Source organism: Arachis ipaensis, chromosome B2, assembly GCF_059453495.1.
Source record: "Arachis ipaensis isolate K30076 ecotype BB chromosome B2, ASM5945349v1, whole genome shotgun sequence".
NCBI classification, from domain to species: domain Eukaryota; kingdom Viridiplantae; phylum Streptophyta; class Magnoliopsida; order Fabales; family Fabaceae; genus Arachis; species Arachis ipaensis.
This window is the reverse complement of record NC_142437.1, coordinates 47,667,131-47,678,069: the sequence shown is the minus strand read 5'-3', so window position 1 is coordinate 47,678,069 and position 10,939 is coordinate 47,667,131. Positions and strand designations below refer to the sequence as shown.

Genomic DNA, 10,939 nt, shown 5'->3' with positions numbered 1-10,939 from the left:
TCGGCAGCTCGTTTTGTGTTAGCAGATAAAAGCATTATTACAGTGGCTGGAGTTGCTGAAGATGTTTTGGTGAACATTAAAGGGCTCACATTTCCCACTGATTTTTATATCTTGGAGATGCCCCATAATGATTCAGATAAGCCATCATCAATCCTACTTGGAAGACCATTCCTGAAAACATCAAAATTCAAATTGGATGCTTTTTCAGGAACATACTCCTTTGAAATAGATGGCTGCATAGTGATCTTCAATCTGAATAGAGTCATTGACAACCCCCCAGAAGATCGTTCTATCTTCCAGTGTGATGTCATAGACGAAAGTGTGGCTGAAGTTCAAAAAGAAGAGTTTGAAGAGAGGCACACTGGACAAGGTCCAAGTGTGGGGACCCTCTTAACTGACAATGCGGGCACTTCGCCATTTTCACAAGCCCCAGATAATCCAGAGCCTGCCCATGATCAAAAGTTAGAATTGAAACCTCTCCCTCCACATCTCAAATATGCTTATCTCGAGGATGAGCAGAAGCTTCCGGTTATTATTGCAAGAGAACTGACTTCTCAACAAGAAGAGCAGTTACTTGATGTGCTAAGGAAGCATAAGAAGGCAATTGGGTGGAGTTTGGCAGACATAGTGGGAATCAACCCTCAAGTATGCGAGCACAGAATATTTTTGGAAGAGGGAGCAAGACCTGTCCGTCAACCCCAAAGGAGATTGAATCCCACCATCTTGGAAGTTGTCAAAAAGGAGGTGACTAGACTATTGGAGGCCGGTATCATATATCCCATTTCAGACAGTGAATGGGTAAGCCCAGTACAAGTGGTGCCCAAGAAGTCCGGAGTCACTACCGTGAAGAATGAGCATGGAGAGTTCATAGCAACTAGAGTTCAGAATGCTTGGAGAGTCTGCATTGATTACAAGCGTCTCAACCAAGCTACCCGTAAGGATCACTACCCACTTCCATTCATTGATCAAATGCTGGATCGCCTGTCAGGTAAATCACATTATTGCTTTCTAGATGGTTACACATGTTATTTCCAGATTCATATAGCTCCTGAGGATCAGGAAAAGACTACTTTTACATGTCCTTTTGGGACTTACGCCTATAAGAGAATGCCCTTTGGCTTGTGCAATGCACCAGCTACTTTCCAAAGGTGCATGATGAGTCTTTTCTCTGATCTTACTGAGGACTGTATGGAAGTTTTTATGGACGATTTCAGCGTTTATGGTGATTCTTTTACCCTTTGCTTAGATGGATTATCTAGAGTATTAGATAGATGTATTAATACAAACCTTGTACTGAATTTCGAAAAATGCCACTTTATGGTAAAACAAGGGATTGTATTAGGACATGTGGTATCTAATAATGGTATTTCTGTGGACCCAGCAAAAGTGAATGTTATTTCTAGTACACCTTACCCCTCGTCTGTGAGGGAAATCCGTTCGTTCCTTGGCCATGCAAGTTTCTACAGGAGATTTATTAAGGACTTTAGTAAGGTGGCACTTCCCTTATCCAGATTACTGCAGAAGGACATTGAGTTCGAGTTCAGTAAGGATTGCAAACAAGCATTTGATAAGCTGAAGACTGCTCTAACTCAAGCCCCAATTGTGAGAGGACCCGACTGGAGCCAGCCGTTTGAAATCATGTGGATGCTTCCAACCATGCAGTAGGAGCAGCGCTGGCTCAGCGTGAAGGTAAGGATCCTTTTGTTATTGCCTATACGTCTAAGACTTTAGACACTGCCCAGTCCAATTATACTACTACTGAGAAAGAACTTCTTGCTATTGTTTTTGCTCTGGATAAATTCCGGGCCTATTTACTTGGTACCAAAGTAGTAGTGTATTCGGACCACGCAGCTCTAAAGTATCTATTAGCTAAAAAGGAGTCCAAACCAAGACTTATACGTTGGATACTGCTGCTACAAGAATTTAATTTAGAAATAAAGGATAGGAGTGGTAATCAGAATTTAGTAGCAGACCACTTGAGTCGGCTTGAACATATTAAGGATGATTCTACTCCTATAGATGATAATTTTCCTTTTGATAACCTACAAGTAGTATCTGAGGTAGTCCCTTGGTATGCACCTGTTGCTAATTATTTAGTTAGCCGCACATTTCCTCCAGATTTTTCTAAACATCAAAGAGACAAGCTGAAAAGTGAGTCTAAATATTATATATGGGATGACCCATATTTATGGAGATGTGGTGCTGACCAGATAATTAGACGTTGTGTGCCTCAATCAGAATTCCAGTCTATTTTAGAGGCCTGTCACTCATCTAAGAGTGGAGGACATTTTGGCCCTCAACGAAAAGCTAGAAAGATCTTAGACTGTGGATTCTGGTGGCCTACTCTTTTTAGAGACGCTGCTGAGTTTCGCAAATCTTGTATCCTATGCCAAAAATTTGGTAATATATCCAGGAGGGATGAGATGCCTCAACACTATATGCTTTTCTGTGAAATTTTTGATGTATGGGGCATTGACTTCATGGGTCCATTTCCAAATTCTAATGGATATTTTTATATATTGTTAGCTGTGGATTATGTTTCCAAATGGGTGGAAGCAATTCCTACCCGCACTGACGATGCTAACACTATTGTTTTCTTTGTGAGAAACCACATTATATGCCGTTTTGGATCACCACGAGCGATTGTGAGCGATCAAGGCACCCATTTTTGTAACAAGAGACTAACAGGATTGATGAAGAAGCATGGGATAATCCATAAATTTGCAACAGCTTACCATCCCCAAACTAATGGGCAAGCCGAGGTGTCGAACAGAGAAATTAAGCGTATCTTACAAAAGATAGTGAAGCCTCATAGAAAAGACTGGAGCACCAGGCTACAAGATGCACTGTGGGCATATAGAACAGCATACAAGACACCCATTGGGATGTGTCCCTTTCGCTTAGTTTATGGAAAAGCTTGCCATCTCCCAGTTGAAATCGAACACAGAGCCTTCTGGGCAGTTAAAGAGTGCAACATGGAAATTGAGAAGGCCGGAGCTGAAAGGAAGTTGCAACTGCAGGAACTGGAGAACCTTCACCTAGAAGCTTATGAGAATTCCAGAATTTGCAACGAAAGGATGAAAGCTGTGCATGATCAAAACATCAAGGAGAAAGAATTTCAACCTGGAGATTTCGTCCTCCTTTATAAATCTCGACTAAGGCTAATGCCCGGTAAATTAAGATCAAAATGGGAAGGTTCATACATAGTAGAGAAGGCTGAACCGTACGAAGTTTATCACCTAAGCCATCCTTCAAGCTCTGAACTTATTAAGGTTAATGGACACCGCCTGAAGCTGTACCATAGTGAGAAGGTGCCGAAAAGCAAGGAGCTTGAGATCCTCCACTTGGAAGATCCCCACATAGCAGCAGATTGAGCTAGTGGAGCGTCCAACTTACGGACGTTAAAGCAAAGTGCTTGGAGGGAGACAACCCACTGCGGTATGATCGTTCTTTTCTTCACTTTTAGTTTTTTTTTTCTTCTTCAATAACTCTTCTCCTTATTAATACTTTCATGCTTTTACACCTACATGTCCTTATATTTCTTTTAAAAAAAAAAAAATTTTCGCCGCGCGACGCGATCGCACCAGCGACGCGTCTGCGTGGCAAGGGGAGTAAAGAAAAATAAAAATAAACAGAAAGTTACGCAGGAGCAGCGCTGGAGTCGTGCCAATGGCACAAATTACCCTACGCGACCGCGTCGCTGACGCAACTCCGTCGCATGGAAATCATGGCCTCCCACGCGTCCGCGTGCCCTAAGTTTTCGACGTAAAAGGGTGCACAGTCGCATTCTGTGCGAGAGTGATGCTGGATTGGTGCTGGAAGCACAATCCTTGTCACGCGACCGCGTCGCTGACGCGGCCGCGTCACTGGTATGCGAAATTGTTACTCAGGTTGTGAATTATTGTTCGAAATTGATTCCCTGGCGATGGCACCAAAAACGGATGCACAGAACCATGGTCTAAACATATCTTCACAACTTCGCATAACTAACCAGCAAGTGCACTGGGTCATCCAAGTAATAAACCTTACGTGAGTAAGGGTCGATCCCACGGAGATTGTTGGTATGAAGCAAGCTATGGTCACCTTGTAAATCTCAGTCAGGCGGATATAAAATAGTTATGGAGTTTTCGAAATTAATACTAAAATAAGGATAGAAATACTTATGTAAATCATTGGTGAGAATTTCAGATAAGCGTATGGAGATGCATTCATTCCTCTGAACCTCTGCTTTCCTGCTGTCTTCATCCAATCAGTCTTACTCCTTTCTATGGCTGGCTTTGTGTAAGGATGTCACCGGTGCCAATGGCTACTTTCAATCCTCTCGGGAAAATGGTCCAAATGCTCTGTCACAGCACGGCTAATCATCTGGAGGCATCACCCTTGTCGTTGGTTGCATCCTATTCCTTTCTGTGAAAATGGTCCGATCCGCTGTCACTGCATGGCTAATCATCTTGGAGGTTCTCGATCATACTGGAATAGAATTTATTATCCTTTTACGTCGGTCACTACGCCCATCACTCGTGAGTTTGAAGTTCGTCACAGTCATTCAATCACAGAGTCCTACTCGGAATACCACGGACAAGGTTTAGACTTTTCGGACTCTCATGAATGCCGCCATCAATCTAGCTTATACCACGAAGATTCTGATTAAGAGATCTAAGAGATACTCATTCAATCTTAATCTATGGAGTGCAGAAACTCTACCGTTGAAAATACATAAGTAGTGAAGGTCCAGGCATGGCCGAATGGCCAGCCCCCAAACGTGATCAATAGATCAAAAGATAATCCAAAGATTCAAAGATGTCTAATACAATAGTAAGAAGTCCTATTTATACTAAACTAGCTACTAGGGTTTACAGAATTAAGTAATTGATGCATAAATCCACTTCCGGGCCCACTTGGTTTGTGCTTGGGCTGAGCTTGAAGTCTACATGTGGAGAGGTCATTCTTGGAGTTGAACGCCAGCTTTTGTGCCATTTTGGGCGTTGAACTCCACTTTGCAACTTGTTTCTAGCGCTGGACGCCAGAATTGGGCAGAGAGCTGGCATTGAACGCCAGTTTGCGTCGTCTAAACTCGGACAAAGTATGGACTATTATATATTTCTGGAAAGCCCTAGATGTCTACTTTCCAACGCAATTGGAAGCGCGCCATTTGGAGTTTTGTAGCTCCAGAAAATCCATTTTGAGTGCAGGGAGGTCAGAATCCAACAGCATCAGCAGTCCTTCTTCAACCTCTGAATCTGATTTTTGCTCAAGTCCCTCAATTTCAGCCAGAAAATACCTGAAATCACAGAAAAATACAAAAACTCATAGTAAAGTCCAGAAATGTGAATTTAACATAAAAACTCATGAAAACATCCCTAAAAGTAACTAGATTCTACTAAAAACATACTAAAAATAATGCCAAAAAGCGTATAAATTATCCGCTCATCACAACACCAAACTTAAATTGTTGCTTGTCCCCAAGCAACTGAAAATCAAATAGGATAAAAAGAAGAGAATATACTATATATTCCAAACTATCAATGAAACATAGCTCCAATCAGATGAGCGGGACTTGTAGCTTTTTGCCTCTTGAATAGTTTTGGCATCTCACTTTATCCATTGAAGTTCAGAATGATTGGCTTCTATAGGAACTCAGAGTTCAGATAGTGTTATTGATTCTCCTAGTTCAGTATGATGATTCTTGAACACAGCTATTTTATGAGTCTTGGCCGTGGCCCTAAGCACTTTGTTTTCCAGTATTACCACCGGATACATAAATGCCACAGACACATAATTGGGTGAACCTTTTCAGATTGTGACTCAGCTTTGCTAAAGTCCCCAATTAGAGGTGTCTAGGGTTCTTAAGCACACTCTTTTTTTTTGCTTTGGACCTTGACTTTAACCGCTCAGTCTCAAGTTTTCACTTGACACCTTCACGCCATAAGCACATGGTTAGGGACAGCTTGGTTTAGCCGCTTAGGCTAGGATTTTATTCCTTTAGGCCCTCCTATCCACTGATGCTCAAAGCCTTGGGATCCTTTTTATTACCCTTGCCTTTTGGTTTTAAGCGTCATTGGCTTTTTGATCTTGCCTCTTGGTTTTAAGAGCTTTTGGCTTTTTCTGCTTGCTTTTTCTTTTTTCTTTCTATTTTTTTTTCTGCAAGCTTTGTTCTTTCCTGCTTTTTCTTTCTTCAAGAATCATTTTTATGATTTTTCAGATTATCAAATAACATGTCTCCTTGTCATCATTCTTTCAAGAGCCAACATATTTAACATTCTTAAACAACAACTTCAAAAGACATATGCACTGTTCAAGCATTCATTCAGAAAACAAGAAGCATTGTCACCACATCAATATAATTAAACTAAGTTCAAGGATAAATTCGAAACTCATGTACTTCTTGTTCTTTTGAATTAAAACATTTTTCATTTAAGAGAGGTGATGGATTCATAGGACACTCATAACTTTAAGACATAGTTATTAACTAATAATGATCATGTAATGAAGACACAAACATAGATAAGCACTTTAACATAGAGAAAACGAAAAACAGAAAGTGAGAACAAGGAATGAGTCCACCTTAGTGATGGTGGCGTTTTCTTCTTGAGGAACCAATGATGTCCTTGAGCTCTTCTATGTCTCTTCCTTGTCTTTGTTGCTCCTCCCTCATTGCTTTTTGATCTTCTCTTATTTCATGAAGGATGATGGAGTGCTCTTGATGTTCCACCCTTAGTTGTCCCATGTTGGAACTTAATTCTCCTAGGGAGGTGTTGATTTGCTCCCAATAGTTTTGTGGAGGAAAATGCATACGAGGCATCCCCGGGATCTCATGGTGATGAGCTTCCTGCGCCTCTTGAGCTCCATGAATGGGCTCTCTTGCTTGCTCCATCTTTTTCTTAGTGATGGGCTTCTCCTCCTCAATGTGAATGTCTCCTTCTATGGAAGCTCCAGCTGAGTAACATAGATGGCAGATAAGATGAGGAAAAGCTAGCCTTACCCCAGGAGAGGGCTTTTCGGCTATTTTGTAGAGTTCAAGGGAGATGACTTCATGAACCTCTACTTCTTCTCCAATCATGATGCTATGGATCATGATGGCCCGATCCACAGTAACTTCAGATCGGTTGCTAGTGGGGATGATGGAGCGTTGGATGAACTCCAACCATCCTCTAGCCACAGGCTTGAGGTCCAATTTTCTTAGTTGAACCGGCTTGCCTTTGGAGTCAATCTTCCATTGAGCTCCTTCCACACATATGTCCATGAGGACTTGGTCCAACCTTTGATTAAAGTTGACCCTTCTAGTGTAGGGGCGTTCATCTTCTTGCATCATAGGCAAGTTAAACGCCAACCTCACATTTTCCGGACTAAAATCCAAGTTTTTCCCCCGAACCATTGTAACATAGTTCTTTGGATCCGGGTTCTTACTTTGATCATGGTTCTTGGTGATCCATGCATTGGCATAGAACTCTTGAACCGTTAGGATGCCGACTTGTTGGATGGGATTTGTTAGAACTTCCCAACCTCTTCTTTGAATTTCATGTTGGATCTCCGGATACTCATTTCTTTTGAGTTTGAAAGGGACCTCAGGGATCACCTTCTTCTTGGCCACAACATCATAGAAGTGGTCTTGATGAGCTTTGGAGATGAATCTTTCCATCTCCCATGACTCGGAGGTAGAAGTTTTTGTCTTCCCTTTCCCTTTTCTAGAGGATTCTCCGGTCTTAGGTGCCATCAATGGTAATGGAAAAACAAAAAGCTTATGCTTTTACCACACCAAACTTAGAATATTGCTCGCCCTCGAGCAAGAAAATAAAGAATTAGATGAAGAAGAAGAAGAAAAGATGGAGAAGAGGGGGGAGGTGTGTTTCGGCCAAGAAGAGAAGAGAGGGTTGTATTGTGTGAAAATGAGGAAGAAGGGAAGGCTTTATATAGGGAAGGGAGGGGGGGTTAAGGTTCGGCCATATGGGTGAGTTTGGGTGGGAAATTGATTTGAATTTTAAAGGTAGGTGGAGTTTATTGGGTAGGTTTATGGGGAAGAGTGGGTGGATGTGAGTGGCGAAGGGTTAATAGGGAAGAGAGATGGAGGTAATAGGTGAAGGGTTTTGGGGAAGAGTGTTTATTGGGAATAGAGGATGATTGAGAAGAGAGAAGAGAGTTAGTGGAGGTAGGTGGGGATCCTGTGGGGTTCACAGATCCTGAGATGATCGGGTGGGGTCCACAGATCCTGAGGTGTTCAAGGATTTACAACTTTGCACCAAATTAGGCATGTAAAATGCCCTTGCACACAACTCTGGGCGTTCAGCGCCAGGTTGGTGCCCATTTTGGGCGTTCAACGCCCATTTGTTGCCCATTTCTGGCGTTGAACGCCAGAACCATGCTTGTTCTAGGCGTTCAGCGCTAGCTCTTCTCCAGGGTGCAATTCTGGCGTTCAGCGCCCAGATGCTGCCCATTTTGGGCGTTCAGCGCCCAGATACTGCCCTTTTTGGGCGTTCAGCGCCAGAACCATGCTCTGTTCTGGCATTGAACGCCAAGCAGGTGCTTCCTCCAGGGTGTGGTTTTTCTTCCACTATTTTTGATTCTGTTTCTAAATTTTTCGTTTATTTTGTGACTCCACATGATCATGAACCTAAGAAAACATGAAAAACAAAAATAAAATTAGATAAATAAACATTGGGTTGCCTCCCAACAAGCACTTCTTTAATGTCAATAGCTTGACAGTGGGCTCTCATGGAGCCTCACAGATGTGCAGAGCTTTGTTGAGACCTCCCAACACTAAACTTAGAGTTTAGATATGGGGGTTTGACACCAAACTTAGAGTTTGGTTGTGGCCTCCCAACACCAAACTTAGAGCTTGACTGTGGGGGCTTTGGTTGACTCTGCTTTGAGAGAAGCTTTTTCTGCTTCCTCTCCATGGATGCAGAGAGAGATCCTTGAGTTGTAAACACAAGATTGTCCTTATTTAATTGAAGGATCAATTCTCCTCTGTCCACATCAATCACAGCTCTTGCTGTGGCTAGGAAAGGTCTTCCTAGGATGATGGATTCATCCACTTCCTTTCCAGTATCCAGGACTATGAAATCAGCAGGGATGTAAAGGCCTTCAACCTTTACTAACACGTCCTCTACTTGTGCATAAGCCTGTTTTCTTGAATTGTCTGCCATCTCTAATGAGATTTTAGCAGCTTGCACCCCATAGATTCTCAGTTTCTCTATTACAGAGAAGGGCATGAGGTTTATCCCTGAACCAAGGTCACACAGAGCCTTAAAGATCATGGTGCCTATGGTACAAGGTATTATGAACTTTCCAGGATCCTGTTTCTTCTGAGGCAATGTCAGTTGATCCAGATCACTTAGTTCATTGGTGAACAAGGGAGGTTCATCTTCCCAAGTCTCAATACCAAATAATTTGGCATTTAGCTTCATGATTGCACCAAGGAACTTGGCAGCTTGCTCTTTAGTAACATCCTCATTTTCTTCAGAAGAGGAATACTCATCAGAGCTCATGAATGGCATAAGGAGGTTCAATGGAATCTCTATGGTCTCTAGATGAGCATCAGAGTCCTTTGGTTCCTCAGAGGGAAGCTCCTTATTGATCACTGGACGTCCCAGGAGGTCTTCCTCCTTGGGATTCACATCCTTCTCCTCTCTTGTGGGTTCGGCCATGGTAATTAATTCAATGGCCTTGCACTCTCCTTTTGGATTCTCTTCTGTATTACTTGGGAGAGTACTAGGAGGGATTTCAATGATCCCTTTACTCAGCTGGCCCACTTGTGCTTCCAAATTTCTAATGGAAGACCTTGTTTCATTCATGAAACTCACAGTGGCCTTAGATAGATCAGAGACTAAATTTGCTAAGCTAGATGGATTTTGCTCAGAATTCTCTGTCTGTTGCTAAGTGGATGATGGAAAAGGCTTGCTATTGCTAAACCTATTTCTTCCACCATTATTAAAGCCTTGTTGAGGTTTTTGATCCTTCCATGAGAGATTTGGGTGATTTTTCCATGATGGATTGTAGGTGTTTCCATATGGTTCACCCATGTATTTTAACTTTGCTATTGCAGGGTTCTTAGGATCATAAGCTTCTTCCTCAGAAGATGCCTCTTGAGTAATGTTGGATGCAGCTTGCATTCCATTCAAACTTTGAGAAATCATATTGACTTGCTGAGTCAATATTTTATTCTGTGCCAATATGGCATTCAGAGTATCAATTTCAAGAACTCCCTTCTTCATAGGCGTCCCATTACTCACAGCATTCCTCTCAGAAGTGTACATAAACTGGTTATTAGCAACCATGTCAATGAGTTCTTGAGCTTCTGCAGGCATTTTCTTTAGGTGAATGGATCCACCGGCAGAAGTATCCAATGACATCTTTGAAAGCTCAGATAAACCATCATAGAATATATCCAGGATGGTCCATTCGGAAAGCATGTCAGAAGGACACTTTTTGGTCAGCTGCTTGTATCTTTCCCAAGCTTCATAGAGGAATTCACCTTCTTTCTGTCTGAAGGTTTGAACATCAGCTCTAAGCTTGCTCAGCTTTTGAGGAGGAAAGAACTTGGCTAAGAAAGCCGTGACCAGCTTATCCCAAGAGTTCAGGCTGTCTTTGGGTTGAAAGTCCAACCATATTCTAGCTCTGTCTCTTACAGCAAAAGGGAAAAGCATGAGCCTGTAGACTTCAGGATCTACTCCATTAGTCTTAACAGTATCATAGATCTGCAAGAATTCAGTTAAGAACTGAAAAGGATCTTCAGATGGAAGTCCATGAAACTTGCAGTTCTGCTGCATCAGAGAAACTAGCTAAGGTTTCAGCTCAAAATTGTTTGCTCCAATGGTAGGAATGGAGATGCTTCTTCCATGTAAACTGGAATTAGGTGCAGTAAAGTCACCAAGCATTCTCCTTGCATTATTGTTGTTGGGTTCGGCTGCCATCTCCTTTACTTGTTCGAAATTTTCAATAA

General features: G+C 42.2%; 1 non-coding gene across 1 annotated transcript; it reads left to right on the top strand.

The window, feature by feature from the left end:
- Positions 1-10,403: 10,403 nt before the first annotated feature.
- Positions 10,404-10,511, top strand: LOC148573883 (small nucleolar RNA R71). Its single transcript, XR_015905951.1, has one exon. It is a non-coding gene; the product is annotated as a small nucleolar RNA R71 (small nucleolar RNA).
- Positions 10,512-10,939: the final 428 nt, after the last annotated feature.